General features: G+C 41.4%; 1 protein-coding gene and 1 long non-coding RNA gene across 4 annotated transcripts in view; one reads left to right on the top strand and one right to left on the bottom strand.

Moving 5' to 3' along the window:
• The window catches only part of LOC306668296, a 547,020-nt gene that overhangs the window by 260,094 nt on the left and 260,669 nt on the right, over nucleotides 1-26,257 (top strand). The gene's annotated exons all lie outside the window — the stretch shown is intronic.
• The window catches only part of LOC306668291 (uncharacterized protein), a 140,031-nt gene that overhangs the window by 46,240 nt on the left and 67,534 nt on the right, over nucleotides 1-26,257 (bottom strand). The window contains exon 3 of one of the 3 annotated variants that reach the window (XR_013765816.1): nucleotides 19,573-19,602. The exons of 1 other annotated variant lie outside the window; for it this stretch is intronic. The gene's annotated coding sequence lies outside the window, so the exon portion shown is untranslated. Of the gene's footprint in view, nucleotides 1-19,267; nucleotides 19,603-26,257 lie in introns of those variants that run through there. One more of the 3 variants, XR_013765817.1, reaches the window with a different exon arrangement.

Raw genomic sequence — 26,257 nt, forward strand, 5'->3', positions numbered from 1 at the left:
TGTTAAGAAAAACATTTTTAAAGGGTGAAACACAAGAAATTATGAAAAGTTGACACATTCATTAGAAAAGATATTGTCTTCCTTTAACTGAATGGTAATACTTCTAGAAAAAAATTTAAGGTTAGCCAACACCAAGCTGAATGCTCTGTGAACAAAAAACCAGCCTTTCCATATTTAGTGGTACTGAAGTGCACTGGCTCACAGATCAACTTGGACAAGTTAAAAGAAATGAACTCTATTAGAGAAATTGGTACCAGGAGAGATCCTTAGTTTCTCCCTGACTGGCTACAGCAACGCTTTGTAAGTTTTCCCTTTATGTTGCCCCAAGACTGCTTCTAGGAACAACAGCAAGTGTTAACTCAACATACAGGTGCTGTGTATGTACGAACCCTTCCAATATAGGGTCCTGTTTAACAGGTGGACAAAAAGGAAAAGTATTATACTTGCCATCATCACATGAAGGCTTCTGCTACAGTGCCAGCTACAGTTAGGCATTCTCGGGACAGAAAGCCTCTATCTACTTCTGAGCTGATATCTGTAAGGGAACAATTTGATTTCACACATTTCATTTTATAAATTTTTTGGTCTTAGTCATCTCACCAAGAAATCTCTCAGATTCTTGGCTAGCTCCCAGGTAAAGTCTCCGGGGATATAGTTTCTTGAGTTAAAAGTAGATGTAGCCCTTTTTTCTAATGCTCTGGATGGCTAGTCAGACAGTGACTAGGGACTTGCTTTTTACCATTCAGAATGGAGATGGTACTGAAGGAAGGAGTCAGGTAGAGCCTCAGATAAACTTATGTTGGGTAGGGGAAGAAAACCTAACTCACTTCAGGGAAAATGGAGCTCCCCACTGGATAACTTTTTATGCTCATAAACCAAAAACAAAATTTAAAATGAGAAAAGCCCTCAAGCTCTGGTTCACAGGTACAAATTTTTGAGGGAATATGAATAAATGCTCAGAATCCAACTTTCTTAACCATGGAGCTCTTATCAAGTCCCTGAATCAATGGCCCTGTCTTCAGGATAAAACCCATGGCAGCTTCTTGGTCTTTGAGGGATGAGTGAAGTATATGTGAGCATAGTTTCAACTTCTGTATAAGTATTCTTTCCTTTTAACTGTTTACAAACAGAAAAGTCCTATCTATTAATGACATTTTCTAAGTCTCTATAAAATGCAGCTATTTAAGGCATATTTACAAAAATCTAAATGGTAAATTCTTCTCTCTCTCTCTCTCTCTCTCTATATATATATATATATATATATATAATGGAATATATATATTCCATTTTAAGGAAAGATAAGGTCTCCACTCTCAAACGATTGAAGGAGTAAAAGGAGGTCTTTATTATTTCTTTTCCTGACAATTTTAGAAAGAAAGATATTACTTGTTTCAGGAAATCATACAATCCTGAACATCAGATTTTAATTAAAATGGTTTGGTTTTTCTAAATAACTTACACAGCTTTTTACATATGCTAAAAGTGGCAACGTGTGTGCTACAATAGTTTGGAGAAGTAGAATGCTGATTTGTAAAAGGGTTGATTTGGTTTTAAGTAAATTTTAGGTAGTTCAGTGTATACATCCATTCCTAAAGTATGTCTGATGAGGGTAGACACCTGACTCTACTCTTAGCTACAGGAATAACTACATTCCATCTCTACCTGAATCAAACGGGGTCAAGCTCCTGGTTCTGGTGAGATAGAACACAGGGAGTTCCAGATTTCCTGGTAGGTCAGCTTCCCATCCACATCCTGGCCAGTCTTGTGGAATTAATTAAGCATTAACTTCAGTGTGTTGTTAACTCATTGATTTGTCTGACATACATTCATGTTCACCAGGAAATATCACACCCATTCGTTTTGTTTTCTTATCACAAAATTCTTCTGCAGCCCCAATAGTGGTGGAGGAATGGTCTCTCCCTCCAGGCAAAGGTACTGTTATCTGAAGAGTGGGAGAGAAATCTCCATTCCAAGCTTTTGCCTTTGTTTTCTCATGCTGTTCTGCCTGGGAATTGAACTTGTTACCTGGAAGTGCACAGAATCTCCGGGGCCTGAAAACCCTGAGAGGAACATGAAAAAGGGGCCCTTAAGAGCCTGAGAATGAAAGTGGAATTCCAAGGAGGAGCAAGACAGAAGGAATTACTTCAATCTGTTGTGAACCAACACAGTTCCCAGAACCACTCTGATTTTCACAGTCACAGATCCGACCCAAAGAAGAACAGCAGAGTTCTCAAGAACTGAAGTTTACAGTATACTACCATGCAACCCCCATATTAACCCATGAAAATAAGAAGCTCAATGAAATTTTCACAAAACCATTTATAAGAAGAGAAAAGAGCCTACTATGCCCAACTCTACAGAGCATGGCTGAAAAACGTCCATCAACAGCACAAAGAGTCTATAAAAATATTTCCTAAGAATTGTGACTAGTAGTACCACCAGACATAAAATCCACCTTTTTAAATACCTGCTATTGTTCCTCAGTCACATCAAAAGAAACTAAGGTATTTGTTCACCACCTATTCACTCATTTCAACAAAGAAAAATAAAATCTTCCTGATGATAAACAGAATAGAGGAAGGAAATGCAGTGCCAAGAAACAGCTCTCTTCTGTCATCACCTCTACTTTTCCAGCTCACATTGGGGTTGACTTCCATCACTGCCCACTTGCACCAGGCCACTTCATTAACATGCAGACAGGGAGCCTGTCCCAGAAGGCAACTACTTACCAATGCCTACTGCAGGTACTCCTTTGAATTTCATGACATTAACTCCTTGAACACATCCTATATTCTTTAAGAATAGGCTCATTAATACCACATCAGCTATTCATGTGAATTCTGATACCTAACACTTATTGATGGTGGTCCCATGCCCAGGGATGCCTACTATAAATAGGCAAGGTAGCTGGGGAAGCAGTGAGAACTCCTACCCCAGCTTCTTATACTAATTGTAATGATGCTTCCATTTAAAGCCTGCTGCTTTTCCAACAACAATCTACTGACATGATTCAACAGAGGAAAAAAGTTTGATAAGCACTGATGAGCTGGAATACCTGTAGACAATCTGTATGGCAGATGACTGGATTCTCTTCCAGTCTGACCTCTGTGGAAAGCTTTGGAAGAAAACCATCACTAGACTAAACAAATTACTTTCAAACAATTTATACTTTCTTATTTGAAAGCAATACTGACAAAAGCTTTAGACACCTGTCAAGACCTGTGGTCCTGGGGTGTGTCATTATACAAACATTTAGGCCAGTCTTAGTCAACCAAAAAAGAGTTGTGGCTGAACTCTGACCATAGAAATCCCTCAGTGATCTACATTGGCAATGGGCAGGAGGAAAGGCTGGGACATTTGGGAAAAATTAAATTCTCAGGTTATTATCATTTAAGAAGACTCTTGGGCTAATTCAAACCCTATCACCCAGCCTTTCACAACTACAAACAATTCATTTACAACCCACTCTCCCTTCTCCTGGCCACTTCCTAACAAAAATACTGACCAGCAGATATCTGGCCAAAATGAAAGGCCCAGATGGAGTCATGGCTCTCACCTGTAACCTCGGGGACTGGGAAGTCTGAAGCAGGAGAATCTTGAGTTCACATTCAGCCTCAGCAAATTATTCAGGCCCTAAGCAATTTGGCCAGACCCTGTCTGTAAATATAAATATACAAAAGAAAGAGGATATGGCTTAGTTGATAAGCCACACCTTCTTTCGATATGAGGTACAGAAAAATTAAAAGACAAACCAAATGTTCAGCCCGTCTGATTGTTCTGTTTTTTGCAATTCCCTTCAGGATGTAGGACAGAGTTTACCTTCCAGAAATTCACTTCTATTGACTATTCCAACATCCCCTTCCACTCACAAACCTGCTACTCTGGTTTTGATTCTTCTCCCTGAAGAACTCTAATAACAATGCTGCTGTGAAGTGATGGCAAAGCATTTGACAACTATCCAAAGTGGAAGAGGCTGGCACCCATCAACTTTGGATTCAAGGGACTGGAGATTCTAGACCCTGGTAGGAGATTGCTCTTGCTTTGTCTCCCCTGTGGGTCTTTCTGGGCCATGGGCAACAAGGGTCCCACTGAAGCCTGCTATGACATCCTGGCCACTCTTTAAAGCTCCTGGTTCTCACAAGGCAGAGCTTAGGGACTTTGTGGTAGGTCAGCTGCCCATCTATATCCTGGCCAGTCTTGTGGAATTAATGAAGCATTAAGGGCAGTGTGTAGGTAACTCATTAATTTCTCTGACATATATTCATGAGCACCAGGAAATGTGTTGAGGCTAGGGAGTTCCATAAGACATGGGACTTAACCATGGTTCAATTTTATATCACCCCAGGAGATCACAAGACTGACATGTGCTAAACATGGGCAAATTACAATAGCATACAGGAGGGGGTTACTCCACTCCTGAGAGGTAATGTTTCCTGGTGGAATGGCATTTAAGCAAAAGTGAAGAGCAAAAGAAACACAGGTAGAGGAAATGGGTGATTTTCCTGGGAGTTCGCAAATGTAAAAATTCTCTTAATGTCACAATGAGTAAAATATACTATTGTAAATAAAGCAAATATATTTTTTGGTGAATCATATACTTTCTACTGTTTATTTTGCTATTATTTGGAAAACAGACTCCTGATTTTTGGAGGGCCCTGAAAAAATGGGTCATTTTTAAATTTATTTTACCATTCTCACAGTATCATGTTTGCTTTTCTGCCCTCTCCATTATACGATAATATCTCTGAGGAAAGAAAGTGAGACTGCATCTCACATGGTACCCTCAATACTTACTATGTGATGTAATGAGGCCTTTAGTGAATGAATGAAGCTCACAAGAAACATCAAAGTAGAAACTAGAAGGTATACTGGTTAAGAATGCATGGTTTGCAGTCATAGAGTCTCAGTTTGAATTCTGCCTTAACCAATTATTTGATCTTCAGAATTAGGAAGTTTCCCCATCAGTAAAAAGGGAAGAGTATATGAATACTGTTGTTCACCGGATAGTCTTCAGGATTGTGCCATGATACATAACAAGTGTCCATAGGAAGTACTCAATAAATGTTAGAAAAAAATTTTGGTAAGCAAAAAAACAAAACAAACAAACAAAAAAAACATAGAACAGTTATTACTTAAAACAGTACCACAGTCATCCCAATGTATAAATTTTACCTTCAATGCTGCAAAATCTTGGTAGGGAAATAGCCCTTTGTTGGGGAGCTTTCACAATTCCATCACCAAGAAACTGAAACTTCTGACATCACTGATGGCTTTGATGTGAAACTCTGTACTTGTTCTGGGAAATAAGGTATGCTTTAGTATAATCAAATCTAACACCCAATTAAACTAGTATCAAAGGTCATTTAGGGCATTTATTTATTAATGTAAAAGAAATAGTTGAAAATTAAGAAGCATAGTGATTGTGAAGTTAAAAGTTTGGATTGAGATGTCTATTATAGACAAGTGAAGGTGAATCAACATTATATTACTGTAAGTTTTCAAATAGATGTTCCTCACTGGAATATGTTATGCAGTTTGTCCATTCCTAATGAAAAAAACAGAAATACTAAAAAATCTGACATTTCTTGAGTGCCAATATCACATAAGAGGAAAATTCCACATGCGCCCTCATGTGATGGGACACAGTCAAAATGAAGGTGTGCCCGGTGTGGTGGCACATGCCTGTAATCCCAGCAACTCAGGAGGCTGAACAGGAGAATTGGAAGTTTAAGGCCAGCCAATTTAGTGAGGCCCCAAGCAAAACCCTGTCTCTAAATAAAATATAAAAAGGTAAAAGGAGCTGGGGATGTGACCCAGTAGTTAAGTGCCCCTGGGATCAATCCCCAGTACCAGAAAAAAAAGGTGTATACAAATATTGCATAAAATTATATCAGAGGCTAGGGATGTAACTCAGTGGCAGAATGCTTGCCTAGCATGTGCAAGGTCCTCACTTCAAGCCTCAAAACTGCAAAAAGCACAATAATGAAAAAAAGAATCCACCTCTTCTGAAGTAGCAGCCAGATTTATACGAAACATAAATATTTCATGTTGCAAATTGACAACCCATACCCAAGGTATCTCACTGTATGTATGCAAATATTCTGAAATCTGAAACACTTCTAGTCCCAAACATTTTTCATAAGGGGTACATAGCCTAGAGTACAAGTTAGCATTATACTTTTTTCAGGTGGAAAAGGTTGAAGCAGTCATGTAACAACAGCATAAACAGCTGGATATTAAAGACCTTTAAACATCCTGGTTGATGTGCAATTCTGGTCAGGGACTACATGCTACCAAGTAAGCTGGTGCTAAAAGACTGGTTCCATAAGATTACATAGCACCAAATATTAGGATAAAGCCTCTCACTGTAGTTCTTTTTCCCAATCAAAAGGAACCAAGAGGGGAGATCCAAGATGGTGGACTAGAGAGTGACTGAATCTCCTGTCGCTCCAGAACCCAGGATTCAAGAAGGGGAGGCATTGAGAGACTCAGACTAAAATAGAGCCACAAGGCGAGTCTCCCGCACCGGGTGAAGCTCGGCCCAGGTGGCAGGCCCAGACAGGGGTGGCTTCTCAGAGCAGGTACCCAGTGAGAGCCTTTCTACACAGAACCAGCTCCAAGTCCTAGAGCTAGTGGCGAGCTCTGGCCCACAAGCAGCTTCAGGGACCAGGACAGGGCAGCCAGGGACTTCCCCAAGCAGCCCTGCTCCCTGTGGCGGCAGGCTCCTTTCACAGCCAGCTTCTCAGAGCAGACCGCCCAGTGAGAGCTTTTCTGCACAGAGCCACTTCCAAGCCCTGGAACCAGTAGCAGGCTAGGGACAGCTTTCTTCAGAAGCACTGCATTATCAAGTTACTCCAAGACCTCTAGGCAAGTGCTCGGCCTCTAAGCTGTAGCCTCAGCCTCTTCAATTGTCACTTGGCAAATATCACCAAAGACCAAGGTCAAATGGGACATGGACCTTACCTTGTAAATATTGTGGAATTAATTAAATGCCAAATCTCACCATGTCTATTCTTCTTGATGGAAGGCAACGATAGGGAAAAGTTGGATCCCTGAAAGGAGAGGTGAAGACATGAGACTGAGATCTTTCCATTCTCAAATCCCTTGAATAAAACTTGCCCTCCTCAACAATCAGAATAAACCAGTCTTTGCATGTTTTATTAGTTACTATTACTGTATAACAAACAAACCCAAATTGCAAAACCACAAACATTTATTACCTCACACTGCTTCTAAGGATCACAAGTCCATCTGTGGTTAGGTGCGTGGTTCTCATTCATAATCTCTTCCCTGTATGCATTCAGTGTCAGTTGGGCTGAAGACATCAAGCATTTAGCTGGGATCAGAGGATCTGCTTCCACAAAAGTTCACTTACACGTCTGTTAACTGGGGACTACAGATCTTGCCATACTTGAGATAATAAATATCTGTTGTCAGGAGTGGTGGTGGACACCTGCAAACCCAGGGCCTCAGGATGCTGAAAAGGAGGATCAGTGAGTTCATGCCAAGTCTCAGCACCTGGGAGCCACACTGCTTCAAAATTAAAAAAAAAAAAAAGTGGGAGGTGGGGGCTGGGAATGATGCTAGATGAGTAATAGACCTCTCCTGGGTTCAATTCCCAATACAAAATAATTGTTTTAGACCACCAAGTTTCTGGGGAATTCCTCAAGCAGTGTTAGACAACAATTCCTGTTTTGGGTACCAGAATTAGGATGTGATCACATAAATATTAAAATATTGGAGTAAGTTTGGAAGTGGACAGTGAGAAGTGCCTAGAAAAACTTGGTTTTAAGAACAAATTAAAGAGCTTCTCGGAGCAAGCCCCCAGTGAGAGCCTTTCTGCACACAACCACCTCCAAGTCCCTGAGCCAGTGTGCGGTGAGGTCCAGCCCACCCACAAGTTGCTTCAGAGACCAGGACAGGGCAGCCAGGTACATCCGCAAGCAGCCCGGCTCCCTCCGGGGGAAAGTGCCTTTCTAGGCTCGATTCTCAGAGCAGACCGCCCAGTGAGAGCCTTTGTACACAGAGCCAGCCACAAGTCCCCAAGCCAGCGGAGACCTCCGACCTGCAAGCAGCCTCTGGGACCAGGACAGGGCAGCCAGAGACCTCTCCAGGCAGCCCTGCCCTCCTCCGGCTGCAGGCTTTTTCCATGGGGCGATCCAAGATGGCGGACTAGAGGGTGGCTGCATCTCCAGTCACTCCAGAACCCAGGATTCAAGAAGGGGAGGCATTGAGAGACTCAGACTAAAACAGAACCACGAGGTGAGTCTCCCCCACCCAGTGAAGCTTGGCCCCGGCAGCAGGCCTGGATTTGGGTGGCTTATTAGAGTAGGGCAGGGCAGCAAGAGTCTTCTCCAGGCAGCCCTGGGCACTCCAGCAGTGGGCTCCTCCCACACGGCCAGATTCTCAGAGCAGGCCCACGAGTGAGAGCCTTTCCACACAAAGCCAGGTCCAAGCCCTGGAACCAGTAGCGGGCTAGGGACAGATTTCTTCAAAAGCAGTGCATTATCAAGTTACACCAAGACTTCAGGCTACTGAAGGCTGGGTGGTGATACACTGGAAATCTACAGAAACACTATAACACAAATAGAGAAAATCTGCAATATCACAGAGTCCCACTGACATGTGACTAATATGAGAAAACAAAGGAAGAAAATGTCCCAAACAAATCTAGATGTTACATCAATAAAACTCAATGACAGCACAGCAGAAGAAATGTAGAAAAGGAGTTCAGAATGTACATAATTAAAACAATCAGAGAAGCAAATGAGGAGATGAAAGAGCAAATGCAGGCATTGAAGGAGGAGATGAAAGAGCAAATGCAGGCATTAAATGATCGCACCAATCAACAGATAAAAGAGCAAATACAGGAAGCAAGAGATCATTTCAATAAAGAGTTAGAGATATTGAAAAAAACCAAACAAATCCTTGAAATGAAGGAAACAATAAACCAAGTTAAAACTCCATAGAAAGCATAACCAATAGGATAGAACACCTGGAAGACAGAACCTCAGACACTGAAGACAAAATATTTAATCATGAAAACAAAGTTGACCAAACAGAGAAGATGGTAAGAAATCATGAACAGAATCTACAAGAACTATGGCATATCATGAAAAGGCCAAATTTAAGAATTATTGGGATTGAGGAAGGCTTAGAGAAACAAACCAAAGGAATGAAAAATCTATTCAATAAAATATTATCAGAAAATTTCCCATATCTGAAGAATGAAATGGAAAACCAAGTACAAGAGGCTTATAGGACTCCAAATATACAAAATTACAACAGACCCACACCAAGACACATTATTATGAAAATACCTATCATACAAAATAAAGACAGAATTTTAAAGGCCACGAGAGAAAAGAATCAAATTACATTCAGGGGGAACCAATACGAATATCAGCAGATTTTTCAATCCAGACCCTAAAAGCTAGAAGGGCCTGGAACAACATTTTTCAAGCTCTGAAAGAAAATGGATGCCAACCAAGAATCTTATACCCAGCAAAACTTACTTTTAGATTTAACAACGAAATAAGATCCTTCCATGATAAACAAAAGCTAAAGGAATTTACAAAAAAGAAAGCTGGCATTACAGAACATTCTCAGTAAAACATTCCATGAGGAAGAGATGAAAAACAAAGAAGCAAATCAGCAAAGGGAGGAACTAGCCTAAAAGAATAGCCAAATAAAGGAGAAACCAAATCATGTCGAAAAACAAAAATGAGTCAAATGACTGGGAATACAAATAATATCACAATAATAACCCTGAATGGTAATGGCCTTAACTCATCAATCAAAAGACATAGACTGGCAGATTGGATTAAAAAGAAAGATCCAACAATATTCTGCCTGCAAGAGACTCATCACATAGAAAGAGATACCGATAGACTAAAGGTGAAAGGATGGGAAAAAACATACCATGCACAGGGACACAGCAAAAAAGCTGGAGTATCCATCCTCATTTCAGATAATGTGGACTTCAAGCCAAAACTAGTCAGAAGGGATAAAGAAGGACATTACATACTGCTTAAGGGAAGCATAAATCAGCAATACATAACAATCATAAATATCTATGTCCCGAACATTGGCTCATCCATGTACGTCAAACAAATCCTTCTTAATTCCAGAAATCAAATAGACCACAACACAATAATACTAGGTAATTTTAACACACCTCTCTCACCACAGAATAGATCCTCCAAACAAAAATTGAATAAAGAAATCATAGATCTCAATAACACAATCAACAATTTAGACTTAACAGACATTTATAGAATATAGCATCCAACAAAGAACGAATATACTTTCTTCTCAGCAGCACATGGATCCTTCTCTAAAATAGACCATGTCTTATGCCACAAAGCTACTGTTAGCAAATACAAGAAGATAGAGATACTACCTTGTATTCTATCAGATCATAATGGATTGAAATTAGAAATAAATGACACAATAAAAACAGAAACTTCTCCAATACTTGGAGATTAAATAATATGCTATTATATGATGAATGGAGAACAGAAGACATCAGGAGGGCAATTAAAAAATTCTTACATGGAAATGAGAACAAAGACACATCATATCAAAACCTCTGGGACGGTATGAAAGCAGTACTTAGAGGAAGATTTATTTCATGGGGCGCATTCAACAAAAGTAGAAATCAACAAATAAATGACTTAACACTGCAGCTCAAAGCCCTAGAAAAAGAAGAGCAGACCAACAGCAAAAGTAGAGGAATACAGGAAATAGTTAAAATCAGAGCCAAAATCAATGAAATTGAAACAAAAGAAACAATCGGAAAAATTAACGAAATAAATAGTTGGTTCTTTGAAAAAATAAACAAAATTGATAAACCCTCAGCCACACTAACAAAGAGAAAGAGGGAGAAAACTCAAATTACTAAAATTTGGAATGAACAAGGAAATATCACAACAGACACGAGTGAAATACAAAACACAATTAGAAGCTACTTTGAAAATCTATTCTCCAACAAAACAGAAAACCTCGAAGACATCAACAAGTTTCTAGAGACATATGAATTACCTAAACTGAACAAGAAGGACATACACAACTTAAATAAATCAATTTCAAGCAATAAAATAGAAGAGGTCATCAAAAGCCTACCAACAGGGGGGTTTTTAAGATGGTGGACTAGAGAGTGGCTGCATTTCATGTTGCTCCAGGACTCAGGATTCAAAAAAGGAGATATTGAGAGATTTGGCACCACCTCAAAGCAGCCGGGTGAGTCTCTCCTGTTGGGGAGGCATCCCAGATGGGGCGGTAGTCCCGGAACGCAGGGAACTTTGTGAAGTAGAGCTGCCCAGTGAGACACCCCTCCCCCGGCTGGAGCAGTGAACTCGAACAACTGGGAGCATTGTAGAGGAGGCCGCTCAGCACAGCGCTGGGACTCGGAGCAACCACTGGGGCTCCGGGTGGCAGCCCAGAGGAGGGGCCGCGTGGAGAGCTGTTTGGACTCAGAGCGACCACCCCTGAACACCGGGGCCTGCCCGGAGGAGGAGGAGGAGGAGGAGGAGGAGGAGGAGGAGGAAGAGGAGTGTGGCATGGCGCTTAGACTGGGAGCAACTGCACCAGAGCTACAGGCGGTTGCCAGAGGAGGAGCTGCTCGGTGAGCTGTTTGGACTCAGAGCAACCACTGCTGAATGCTGGGGCCTGCCCAGAGGAGGAGGAAGAGGAGGAGGAGGAGGAGGAGGAGGAGGAGGAGGAGTGCAGCGGGTCGGGTGGACTCGCAGTGACTGCCTTGGAGCATCAGGCGGCTGCTCAGAGGAGGAGGCGAGTGGTGAGTCACTTTGGACTCAAAGCGACCGCTCCTGAACACCAGGGGGCTGCCTGGAGGAGGAGCGAGGTGAGTCACTTGGTCTCGAGTGGCCGCACCCGAGCTCCAGGAGGCTGCCCGGAGGAGGTGTGCAGCGGGTCATGTGGACTCAGAGCAACTCAGAGTGATCACTCCTGAACACCTGGGGGGCTACCTGGAGGAGGAGGAGGAACGGGGTGGGTCACTTGGACTCAGAGTGACTGCCCAGGGCTACGGGCGGTTGGCGGGAGGAGGAGGAACGCAGTGAGTTGCTTGGACTCCTAAGGACCGCACTGGAACACCGGGTGGCTGTCTGGAGGAAGAGGCGTGCGGCGGGTCACTGGGATTCAGAGCGATTGTACGGGGCTCCAGGTGGCTGCTCTGAGGAGGGGCCGCATAGCCAGATGATTAGGTGCAGAGCAGGGTCCCAGGACCTACGAGGCTTCTTGGTGGAAGAGCCGCACAGAGACATGCTTAGGGGTGGAGCGAAGGTTCCAGGACTGCGGGCAGATTCTCTGAGGAGAGGCAGCGTAAGGAACTCGTCTGCGAAGGGTGAGGCTCCCAGGTCCAGGAGGTAGGTCCAGGCCCCTGGGAACATTGCAGAGGAAGGCAGCCCATCCCAGGCGGTAGCTGTAGATTGAAGGGAACCTCTAGGAGGGGAACTGACCAGCGAGACCTCCCCACCAGGTGAGTCTTCCCTGCCGGGTGAGGTTTTCCCACAAGGACGGTACAACCAGAGACACAGGCCCAAACAGGCCTTGATAAGCCCGCAGCCTAGTTCCCCTTTGGATGACAATTGGTCAACAGCTGGAGGCATCTCTACCCACTAGCAGGGAATATACCCCACCTGAAGGCTACCACCCCTAGAGAGGCAGCTTCCTTGTGGAGCACGGCACTATCAACTTCCTCAAAGACTTCAGCCTACTGAAGGCTAAGAGGGGATATCCTAGAAATCTGCAGGGACATTATACGTCAATAGAGGAAATCTGCAATATCTCAGCAGTCCACTGATACCTAAACAACATGAGAAAACAAGGAAAGAAAATGCCCCAAACAAATCTAGATGTTACATCAATAAAATCCAGTGACAGCATGGCAGAAGAAACAACAGAAAAGGAGTTCAGAATGTACATAATTAAAATGATCAGAGAAGAAAACGATGAGATGAAAGAGCAAATGCAGGCATTGAATGATCGCACCAATTGACAGTTAAAAGAGCAAATATAGGAAGAAAAAGATCATTTCAATAAACAGTTAGAGATATTGAAAAAAAAACAAACAGAAATCCTTGAAATGAAGGAATCAGTAAACCAAATTAAGAACCCCATAGAAAGCATATCAAATAGGATAGACTACCTGGAAGACAGAACCTCAGACATTGAAGACAAAATATTTAACCTTGAAACCAAAGTTGACCAAACAGAGAAGATGGTAAGAAATCGTGAACAGAATCTACAAGAACTATGGGATATCATGAAAAGGCCAAATTTAAGAATTATTGGGATTGAGGAAGGCTTAGAGAAACAAACCAAAGGAATGAACAATCTATTCAACGAAATAATATCAGAAAATTTCCCAAATCTGAAGAATGAAATGGAAAATCAAGTTCAAGAGGCTCATAGGACTCCAAATACACAAAATTACAACAAACCCACACCAAGGCACATTATAATGAAAATACCGAACATACAAAATAAAGACAGAATTTTAAAGGCTGTGAGAGAAAAGAACCAAATTACATTCAGGGGGAAACCAATATGGATATCAGCAGATTTTTCAATCCAGACCCTAAAAGCTAGAAGGGCCTGGAACAACATTTTTCAAGCTCTAAAAGAAAATGGATGCCAACCAAGAATCTTAAACCCAGCAAAACTTACCTTCAAATTTGACGATGAAATAAATCCTTCCATGATAAACAAAAGCTAAAAGAATTTACAAAAAGAAAGCTGGCATTACAGAACATCCTCAGCAAAATATTCCATGAGGAAGAGATGAAAAACAAAGAAGCAAATCAGCAAAGGGAGGAATTATCCTAAAGGAATTGTCAAATAAAGGAGGAACCAAGTCGTGACAAATAAATAAATAAATAAATAAATAAATAAAATTTTAAAAATGAGCCAAATGACCGGGACACCAAATCATATCTCAATAATAACCCTGAATGTTAATGGCCTGAATTCATCAATCAAAAGACATAGACTGGCAGATTGGATTAACAAAAAAGATCCAACAATATCTTGCCTGCAAAAGACTCACCTCATAGAAAAAGATACTCATGGACTAAAGGTGAAAGGATGGGGAAAAACATACCATGCACATGGACTCAGCAAAAAAGCTGGAGTATCCATCCTCATTTCAGATAATGTGGACTCAAGCCAAAGTTAGTCAGAAGGGATAAAGAAGGACATTACGTACTGCTTAAGGGAAGCATAAATCAGCAAGATATAACAATCATAAACATCTATGCCCCAAACAGTGGCTCATCCATGTATGTCCAACAAATCCTTCTCAATTTCAGAAACCAAATAGATCATAACACAATAATACTAGGTGATTTTAACACGCCTGTCTCACCACTGGATAGATCTTCCAAACAAAAATTGAACAAAGAAACCATAGATCTCAATAACACAATCAATAATTTAGACTTAACGGACATTTATAGAATATACCATCCAACCAGGAGCGAATACAGTTTCTTCTCAGCATCACATGGATCCTTCTCTAAAATAGACCATACATTATGCCACAAAGCTAATGTTAGCAAATACAAGAAGATACAGACACTACCTTGTATTCTATCAGATCATAATGGATTGAAGTTAGAAATAAATGAAAGAGTAAAAAACAGAAACTATTCCAACACATGGAGATTAAACAATATGCTATTATATGATTAATGGATAACAGAAGATATTAGGAAGGAAATTAAAAAATTCTTAGAGATAAATGAGAACAAAGACACATCATATCAAAATCTCTGGGACACTGTGAAAGCAGTACTTAGAGGGAAATTTATTTCATGGAGCGCATTGAATAAAAGAAGTAAAACTCAACAAATAAACGACCAAACAATACAGCTCAAAGTCCTAGAAAAAGAAGAACAGACCAGCACCAAAAGTAGTAGAAGACATAAAATAGTTCAACTCAGAGCTGAAATCAACAAAATTGAAACAAAAGAAACAATACAAAAAATTGACAAAATAAATAGTTGGTTCTTTGAAAAAATAAACAAAATTGATAAACCTTTAGCCACACTAACAAAGAGAAGACGAGAGAAAACCCAAATCACTAAAATTCGGAATGAACAAGGAAATATCACTACAGACACGATTGATATACAAAACATAATTAGAAGCTATTTTGAAAATCTATACTCCAACAAAACCGAAAATTTTGAAGACATCAACAGCTTTATAGAGACATATGAATTGCCTAAACTGAACGAGGAGGACATACACAATTTAAATAGACCAATTTCAAGTAATGAAATAGAAGAGGTCATCAAAAGCCTACCAACAAAGAAAAGTCCGGGACCACATGGGTTCTCAGCCGAGTTCTACAAAACCTTTAAAGAAGAGCTCATTCCAATACTTCTCAAAGTATTCCATAAAATAGAAGAGGAGGGAACCCTCCCAAACTCATTCTATGAAGCCAATATCACCCTGATACCTAAACCAGACAGAGACACATCGAAAAGAGAAAATTTCAGGCCAATATCCTTAATGAACATCCATACAAAAATTCTCAACAAAATTTTAGCAAATCGCATACAAAAACTTATTAAAAAGATAGTGCACCACGATCAAGTGGGTTTTATCCCAAGGATGCAAGGTTGGTTCAACATCAGGAAATCAATAAATGACATTCACCATATCAACAGACTAAAACTTAAGAATCACATGATTATTTCAATAGATGCAGAAAAAGCATTCCATAAAATACAGCATCCCTTCATGCTCAAAACACTAGAAAAAATTGGGGTAGTGGGAACATTCCTTAACATTGTAAAGGCCATCTATGCAAGAATCAATACCTGGGATAGAATCAAACTAAAATGCTTTCTCTCAGCAAAGGAAAATATCAGCAATGTGAAGAAAGAGCCTACAGAGTGGGAGAAAGTCTTTGCCAATCACACTTCAGATAGAGCACTAATCTCCAGAATCTATAAAGAACTCAAAAAACTCTACACCAAAAATGGAAATAATCCAATTGACAAATGGGCTAAGGAAATGAATAGACACTTCACAGAGGAGATCTACAAGCAATCAACAAACATATGGACAAATGTTCAACATCTCTAGTAATAAGAGAAATGCAAATCAAAACCACCCTAAGATTCCATCTCACCCCAATTAGAATGGCGATTATCAAGAATACAAGCAACAACAGGTGTTGGCGAGGATGTGGGGAGTAAGGTACACTCATACATTGCTGGTGGGGCTGCAAATTAGTGCAGCCACTCTGGAAAGCAGTGTGGAGATTCTTTAGAAAACTTGGAATGAACCTACCATTTGATCCAGCTCTCCCACTCCTTGGTCTATACCCAAAGGGCTTAAAATCAGCACACTACAGAGATAAAGCCACATCAATATTCATAGCTGCTCAATCACAATAGCCAGATTGTGGAACCAATATAGATGTCCTTCAATTGATGAATGGATAAAGAAACTGTGGTATATATATAAAATGGAATTTTACTGAGCCATAAAGAATAAAATTATGGCATTTGCAGGCAAACAGATGAAATTGGAGAATATCATGCTAAGTGAGATAAGCCAATCTCAAAAAACCAAAGGTTGAATGATATCGCTAATAAGTGGATGAGGACACATAATGAGGGGAGGGAAGGGTTAGTGTTAGGGTTAGAGTTAGGGTTAGGGAGGGGGGCAAGAATGGAGGAAGGAATGTCTGTATAGAGGGAAAAGAGGGGTGGGAAGGTTGGGGGGAAGGGAAAAAATAACAGAATGAATCAAACAACATTACACTATGTAAATTTATGATTACACAAATGGTATGCCTTTACTCCATGTACAAACAGAGAAACAACATGTATCCCACTTGTTTACAATAATAAAAAAAAAAGCCTACCAACAAAGAAAAGTCCGGGACCAGATGGGTTCTCAGTCAAGTTCTACAAGCCTTTAAAGAAGAGCTTATTACAATACTTCTCAAAGTATTCCATAAAATAGAAGAGGAGGAAACCCTCCCAAACTCATTCTATGAAGCCAATATCACCCTGATACCTAAACCAGACAGAGACACATCAAGGAAAGAAAATTTCAGACCAATATCCTTAATGAACATTGATGCAAAAGTTCTCAACAAAATTTTAGCCAATCGCATACAAAAATATATTAAAAAGATAGTGCACCACGATTAAGTGGGTTTTATCCCAGGGATGCAAGGTTGGTTCAACATCCAGAAATCAATAAATGTCATTCACCATATCAACAGACTAAAAGTTAAGTATTACATGATTATTTCAATAGATGCAGAAAAAGCATTCAATAAAATACAGCATCTCTTCATGCTCAAAACATTAGAAAAAATTGAGGTAGTGGGAACATTCCTTAACATTGTAAAGGCCATCTATGCTAAGCCCATGGCCAATATCATTCTAAATGGTGAAAAACTGAAAGCATTCCCCTTAAAAACTGGAACAAGGCAGGGATGCTCTCTTTCACCACTTCTATTCAACATCGTCCTTAAGACTCTAACCAGAGCAATTAGACAAACCAAAGAAATTAAAGGGATACGAATTGGAAAAGAAGAACTCAAACTATCCCTGTTCGCAGATGACATGATTATATATTTAGAGGAACCTGGAAATTCTACCAGAAAACCCTTAGAACTCATACGTGAATTCAGTAAAGTAGCAGGTTACAAATCAATGCTCACAAATCCAATGCATTTTTATATATAAGTGATAAATCTTCAGAACGAGAAATTAGGAAAACTACCTCATTCACAATAGCCTCGAAAAAAATAAAATACTTGGGAATCAATCTCACAAAAAAGGTGAAAGACCTCTACAATGAGAACTACAGAATACTAAAGAAAGAAATTAAAGAAAACCTTAGAAGATGGAAAGATCTCCCATGTTCTTGGATAGGCAGAATTAATATTGTCAAAATGGCCACACTACCAGAAGTGCTATACAGATTTAATGCAATTCCAATTAAAATCCCAATGATGTACCTTACAGAAATAGAGCAAGGAATTATGAAATCCATCGGGAAGAATAAGAACCCAGAATAGCTAAAGCAATCCTCAATAGAAAGCGTGAAGCAGGGAGTATCGCAATACCAGATCTTTGACTCTACTACAAAGCCATAGTAACAAAAACGGCATGGTATTGGTACCAAAATAGACAGGTAGATCAATGGTACAGAGTAGAGGACACGGACTCATGACTAAACATGATTAAATTTTGTCACCTTTATTTCTTGTGAAATTTGCTTAAGTAATGAATAGAAATGAAGATTATGAAATCTCATTTTCATTGACTTAAAATGGATTAAAATCTTTACGATTTTACCCATGGAAACATAACCATGTTTTTTAAATAAACAGAGCTCAATAAAGAGGTGTATTGAAGGTGCACAATGAAAGAGAGTAGGTAGAGGGTAGAATAACAACTGACATCAAGGCAGAGAATCCAGATCAGTTTGCCTCCTGGACACCAACAGAAGCATCCAGTGGGCCCTCTTCTCCCTCTTTGTGGCTTTGCCTCCCACCTGAGTGCACACTCATCAGTCATTTGTAGTCACTTGTCTGCTTTTACATTATTAAGAGATTCAACTACTTCCTCAGCAACACCAGCATTGTGCTTCCATTTCCTTTGATATGATGCTGTGGACACAAGAATTTCAAGTACAGTGGGAAGAATACCAGATCCAACATCAGTCCTGGCTCTGTCAACTCGAGGGCAGCTTTGGACACATATGTTCTTTCCTGTGCCTCAGTTTCCTCATCTGTCCAGTGGAACCAGCGTCCTAAGTTCAGTTATGACTGTGTCTGTGTGCACCTACATCCCTTGACACCAGCCGGAACTCATCCCAGACCACCAGGCTCAGCTCTGTCTTGGCCACAGGTTTTCCCATGATTCTCTTACAGCAGGCTTTTGCGACATTCTGTTCGTATTAAGGATCAACTTGTTCAATTCTTTTGTCAGTTTAGAAACAGACATGTCAGAATGCGTGCAATACAAGAATGCTTTCCCGCCACAAGAGAACACAGTGAGGGAGGAACGACTCATGGTATATTTCTTTAAATATCTCAATTAGCCAAATGCATAAATTTTGCCCCTAAAGTTGTTTTATCACATCAAGGGTCAGAGCTGCATTAAGGATAAAAGCAGGTGGACTGCCCACCCAGCTGTGATTGCTCTGCAGACTTTATTTGGTAGCACACCCTTCTGCAGAAGGACTTTGTTTTTACTTTGCTGGGCTACTTCTGAGCATAAGTTTAATTCCTCTTGACACCTTGCATAGCAAACATTCTCAGATCTGAAAAGGTGGGTGTTGTAATTCATGTCATTCTTTTTCTGATGACTGTGAATACAAAACCACAGCTCCTAACCTTTGATGAGCTGAATGTGGGTGTGCTGACCAGAAGTGAGCAACGGGGAACAGGCACAGCTCCCCTTCCTGATATTCTGTGTGGTCACACCCTGGCTTGTGCCCAGGCAGCCTGCAGGAACCTCAGGTCCACTGGTAAACCTCCGGATCAATGGCAACCACTGCAACAGCAGCCACTTATTTCTTCCCTTGCCTTCTTCACAGGTCCTAAACAGAAAAATAGACATTCATCAGTCACTGTAAAGGAGAGCACACCTGGGGCAAGGGATGAGAAGCTAAGACATTTCCAGGGACCGTCTGCATCCTGCTGGAAGCAATCTGAGTGAGAGAGGGCAGTCACTCCACATTTGAGCAGAGTAACACCATCTATTCTTAAAAGGATCACTCTGGCTACTGATAAAGATGAAGTAACAATAGTGACAAGGGGCCAAATCTGGCCCACTGGTACAACCTACTGGGAGGCTGAGCTAGCCTTGATTAGGATATGGCTTTCAATCTGAGCTGGTCATAAATGAAGGAACCTGCCTCAGGTGGTGGTAAGCAGCTCCCTGAGTAAATGGAACAATGGTGGTGGTGGGGGTTTTACTGCCTACAGAAGTTGTGCTATCAGTACTCAAGCATATGAAAGGAGACAGATTATACAACTCTCCAAGTCTCTTCCAATGGAGATAATGTGGTTCAGGGAAATCTGCTGAAGGGACTATTTTTCTCAGAGTTGGTATAGCTGACCACCTGGGAAGATAAGGAGGTGTTCAGTGGTGGAAATGTGGGAGAGGCACTACTGAGTGAAGGAATAGTTTGAGCCAAACTCCAGATGTGAACAGACAGTGTCTTTGGGGAATCTAGCATACCAAGAAGGGAAAGGTAGATGAAGGATAGGGAGGGAAATGAAGCTAGGAAGAGATGCAGGACATCTTAGAGGAGAGCTCCTACAGGGCCTGATGATGCTGAGAAAGCACTTGGCCAGCCCTTGTTGAAGAAGCAAAAGAGAGACTGTAGGAGCCAAAGAAGCAGGTTTTGATCACTTTGTTCCCCTGAACAGTTTTTTTTCTCCTGACAGCTTGGGCACAAACTTCTTGAGGGCACATCTGCCCAATATTCACTGTGCTCACTGCCCAACTCCCCACTGGAATATATATCCAGAAATGGCTTAATAACAAGCAACAACATAAATATAAGCCCCTGAGTGTGTGAGGCCCTGATTCTGGGGGCTGTGTTGTGACTTCACCGTAAAAAGCTGGCAACAGACAATTCTGGGGTAAAACAGTATTTGATGGAGGAGATCGAGGATCATGAGATGTCACAAGATGGAATCCCTTCCTTCCATCAACTCAGAGCCACTCCACAAGCAACAGCCCTGGAATTCCCAGTGCTCAGAACCCGGTGACATCATCTTTAGGCAACAATGGGGCTTGGGCATTCCGAAGACTCCCATTGGTGGACAGATTCTTGGGGCAGTTGATTCGTTGCCAAGCCATGAGCCTGGTAACAAGTCTCAACGGTATGGATCCTCAAATGGAGAACCTGGGATACTTCCTGGCAGTAAGTATCCCTTCAGTCCTTTGAGTGTGGGGACAAACTTTCAGGGAAGATGCTTTGTATAGATGGGGTGGTGGTTGCCTGCATGGAGTGCTATATATTTAAGAGACAGACTCCTCTAGGAAACTAAGGAGTTTTAGAAGGCAGAGAACATGTTTTCCCAGCCAGAAAAGATACATTGATGCCCTTGTCATGTGGTTCCTTGAGGGTTTTGCCCTTAACTTCAATTTATCAGTCTGAGGGATTGGATGGGTCCTGGACTGGGAGCCAGAAGGCCTGACTGAGTCTGGGCCAGTCATGTCCCCTCTAGACCTACTGTCCCTTATCTCTAAAAGGCTAACATGGACTCTTAGGCTCCCTGCAGACCACATTTTAACTGAATAATGAAATGATGATGTAGGTAGGTCTTTAAGGAGGGAGGGAGGGAATGGATGAATGAGCCAAATCAAGAAGAGGAATGAGAAACAGTTCAGGTCCCAAGCCAGAGCTGTCAGTCAGCTGCCTCTTTTCTTTCTTTTACTGCCTCAACCTGGGTCTTGCTATTCTTTGGACTCACAGGACTGTTGTGTAGTCACCGGCAGCTGAATTATATTTATTCACTGGAGGAAGAAGCCACAGCGGGAGAGGTGTGCCCAGCAGTGGGAGGAAGTGTTGAATGCTTCCACCTTCATTTACAGTTCACTCTTGTACCAGATAAATATGCAGAGATGCCATGGTATCGATGCAGCTATGAAAATAGGCCCTTCACGGCTGGTACCAACACTGAGATGGAAGGACACATTCCAGATTGTCTGTGGGAGTCAGACACCCCTGAAGGCAGGGCTTATGTCCTCAGAGGCAGTAGCCCCAGGGCAGGTGACTCCTGTTGCTATGCAAGATGCTCTGGTGGTCTCACAGCAGCCCCTATGTAATCGGATGGCACAGCGCCAGACCAGATCCCCATTCCTAATTCCCATCTTTCAGGAGATATCCTTCGTCCCACCCCTCCACAAAATGCCTCCCATGCTGGAACACACTGTCTCCTACCCATTGGACATTGATCCTGAAAGGAATGCCCACTACCATTCCCTTCCCACACTGGCCCTGGAGTGAGCCGTTTCAATGCCAAGCTTTTGCTTCATATCCCTAGCCTCCACTCACTGAAGGTGGGAGCTTTACATACCAGGGGTATCAGTAGAAAATGGAGCTAACCTCACAGCACTCGTGTTGACACAGAGGGCCCACTTGAATGTTACATTATTAAAGATTTTTGGAAGTCAGTCTGTCATGTCTCATTTGCCAGTAGGAGGACAATGTCCTCCTGTTTGATGGTGGCACAAGTATAACCAATACAATGAGAACTGGAGTTGGCTTTGAAGGGACACATTGAATTAATACTTGTGGATGAGCTCAGTTCCCTCCATCCAGGATTTAGGCTCAAATGTGTGCAAGACCCTGGTCAGGTCCCCAAAGGCAGTGCTGTTCTGCAGGATGGAAAGTTCAATTGCCACAAGAATGACAGTTGCTGTGGGCACACATGTATGGCAGTCCACAATGGCTATGCCACTGGTCAAACAAGTCATCATGAGGCCCATGAACCACACCACACTATCAGCTGAATGGTTGATATCTATGACGTATTGAATCTTAGGTGGTTGTCTCTGAATTGTTTCTAATACAAGAACCCTGCAAAATGGCTATCATGAGTCTTCTCCTACTAATGAAGAGACAGTTTCCAAGGGCATATGCCATTATCTGATTTTTTTGTTGTTGTTGTGTTGTTCCTGAGCCACTTCTCCAATTTGCATCTGCCTGACATTAGAGTTCCTGGTCTTTCCACCACACCCCATGGTATCCGTTCCTAATCATGTCTTGTTCAAACATATGTGGTGGATGCTTTAGTTTGTGCAGAGGGTTATCTGCTTGGTCTATAGATTTGCTTAGAGGAAGGGCTGGTGTGTACCTCCTAAAATTATACACAGGAATATATCCATAGCGTGTAGAGATCCATGGCTGCCCAAAATTGAAGAGTCCCCTGTCACTCAGTTACATGGGAACACCTTGAGTACTTTCTGGAAATGGTCGTAAAAAAGAGACAACTATAATTATGGACTATTTGGCTCCAGTTTAAAGATGAGAAAGCCTGGATGATGCACAAAACTTTTATCCATTGACTTTGGAAATGAGCAACAAACTCACCACAGTTGCTCTAAACTTTAAATGTAGATTTCCCTTAGAGAAATGGCCAATTTTTGCCTATTTTGTGGTGTGGTGTGTGCGTGCATGCATGTGTGTGTGTGTGGGGGGGGGAGATTGTGAGAGATTGCGATTCTTGGCTCTTACTAAACAAAGGTAATTTCTCCTTTTTTTCCTGAGTGGGCTGAAGGGATTATGTTCAGCAACTGAAAAGAAAGCCCTCTATCTATAAGACCTCTATCTTGCAATGGCTTTTAAATCTTTTTCTTTTATTTTTGAAAGGTATGTGGAACCTTTTTTTCCCCCTTTTTGTAATCATGATCTTAAAATGTAACTCAAAATATAAAACAGGACTATGTGGATGTTCTCCGGTAGAAGAGGGCAGAGGTTCATGCCTTCCTCACTTTGTCCCTTCATAACCTTGGTGCTTTCAACCATGCAGATGCCTAAAGTCTGAGACTTCACTAGAACACTGCTTTATGCCCACCATCTGTTAGCCCTTGCTTTCAAAAAAGGAAGAAATTCGTAAGTTTACAAATCAAAGCAGATTTTTTTTTCTCTTATGAACCAGGGGAGTGGGGGGAGGCTTTAGTAACACTTAGTGAGAGAAAAAGGAAATGTTTTATTTAGACATATTATATTAGCTACTATCACTGATATGAAATAAATAAATCTCAAATGGAGTCATGAAACCTTGAATTCACTCACTAAACTGAACTAAAATTGCTTATGTGTGACTAATACAGCTCCAGTAGAACAAAGTAGATTTATATTTCTTAATATGAGAAATCAAAATAGGTTAGGGTTATATAACAATACATGCTGTATAAAGTCTGAGGAAAGCCATATGTTCTCTGGTTTGCTTATGAAAGAAACCACATCTTGTTGGTATTGGTAAGCAAGCCAATGAGGTGTGCAGCAAACAAAAGCTGTCACTACAAATCAACCAACAGGTCATTACAAGTATGAGTCAATCATAGTCAAAATCCACAACTGTAACTACAGGACCAGCAAGGGGGGTGGGAGTGGTTATGTCCAGCAACTGTGAAGAAAAGAAACTATAGCAGAATGAAAAACAGCCAGCATCAGGGGAAGGGTGTCCACTGCTCAGCATTGTTGCCTTAGACCCTATCCTGAGTGCCAGGTACTCTGGAATCTTCTTGAAGCCAGGCACCTTATTCCTTTGGGTCTTTGCTTTCTACCGTACCTGTTTGCCTCTCTGACTTGCGGGAAGGCTCTTTAAGAAACATTATGGCCAGATATATATATATATATATGACATACATATATATGATAGATAGATAGGTAGATAGATAGATAGATAGAGCATTAGAATAGAAACATCAAGTAGAGTGCTTTGGGAAATGAAGAAGTGAAGCAGGAAGAGTTGCCACAGTAAAGAGGAAAAAGAATTTAAAATGAAAGCCAATCTTTCTCACAGAGCTGAGAATGTGGCACATGAACCTTGACTGTACCTCAACACAAGGTACATTGTGTTAACATTTAGTCACAGGGCTTGTAAGCTGGGGAGTTTGCTGGATTCGAAAAAAGGAAGTTGAGATGCCTATCGCTGCCTGGGAGACATGGTAGTTTGTCATACAGGATGACAAGGGTATCACAGGCCTGGATGCAGGATGGGTGCAGGGGAGGGAATGGCATTATACACAGCTCATGGGTGATGCTGGCAGACAAGCTTGAGTTGGGAAGAACAGAAAAGATTCTGAAAAAAATTTAGTTTTCCATGAATATAGTGACTGGATGAACAAGCAAAGTACATACTACAAGAGTTAAGATGTCCTTACGTATATGGCTATAAATAAAAACTTGAAACTAAAAAGACAAGCCACCATTCCTTCAAGTATATTTCATATAAATCAGTTTTTCAAAAATAATACCTTCCAGCTGGGTGCAGTGGCACACACGTTTAATCCCAGTGGCTCAGGAGGCTGAGGCAGGAGGATTGCAAGTTCTATGGCAGCCTCAGCAATCATGAGCCACTATGCAAGTCAGTGAGACCGTGTCCAAAGAAAATACAAAACAGGGCTGGGGATAAGTCTCAGTGGTCATGTACCCCTGACTTCAATCCCCAGTATCCCTCCTTCCCAGAAAATGCCTTCCATGTGCAGAAATACTATTTATAAGTGTATAAAACATAGATAGCAGTATAAATCAATTTATTGCTAGCACTTTACTTGGTTGTTACAACATGTGTAAAGGTACATATATGAAAGGGAAGAGGCATGGAATGTCAGAAGAATAAGAAATTATCTTCAAGTTTCCTAAAGTGCCAGGCTAATTTTAACTATATTGAGAAATCAGTGCCAGTAGAGTTCCTCTAGTTTCTCCCTGACTTGGCTACAACAATGTTTTGTAAGTTTTCCTTTTGTGTTGCCCCAAGACTGCTTCTAGAAACACCAGCAAGTGTATCTCAACAGACAGGTGGCATGGAGGTACCATTCCTTCCCATCTAGGGACCTGCATTGCCAGGCCTACAAAAGGGAGAACTACTGCACTTGCCATTATCACATGAAGGCTCCTACCACAGTGCCAGGTACAGTTAGTCATCCTCTGAACAGAAAGCCTCTACTTTTGAGCTGATATCAGCAAGGAAAGGATATGATTTCACACATTTCACTTTACAAATTTTTTGGTCTTAGTCATCTCACCAAGAAATCTCTCAGATTCTTGGCTAGCTCCCAGGTAAAGTCTCAAGTGGTGCAGTTTTAGTTAAAAGTAGATGTAGCCCTTTCTGCTAATGCTCTGGATGGCTAGTCAGACATCTAGTCCCTAGATGGCTAGGGACTTGCCTTTTACCATTCAGAATGGAGATGTTACTGAAGGGAGGAGTCAGCTAGAGCCTTAAGATAGACTTATGTGGGGTAGAGGAAGGAAGACAACCTAATTCACTTCAGGGAAAATGTAGCTCCCCACTGGGTAACTTATTATACTCATAAACCCTGAAGAAAATTAAAAATGAGAAAAGCCTTCAAGAAGGCTTCTCTGGCTTACAGGTTGTGCTATGGAGGGAATAGGAATATACACTTAGAATCCAACTTTCTTAACCCTGGAGCTGGTATCAAGTCAATCAACTGTCCCTGTCTCCAGGATAAACCCCATGGCAACACCTTGGTCTTTGAGGGATGATTGT

The sequence above is a fragment of the Sciurus vulgaris genome, assembly GCF_902686455.1.
Source record: "Sciurus vulgaris genome assembly, chromosome: 8".
Taxonomy (NCBI): domain Eukaryota; kingdom Metazoa; phylum Chordata; class Mammalia; order Rodentia; family Sciuridae; genus Sciurus; species Sciurus vulgaris.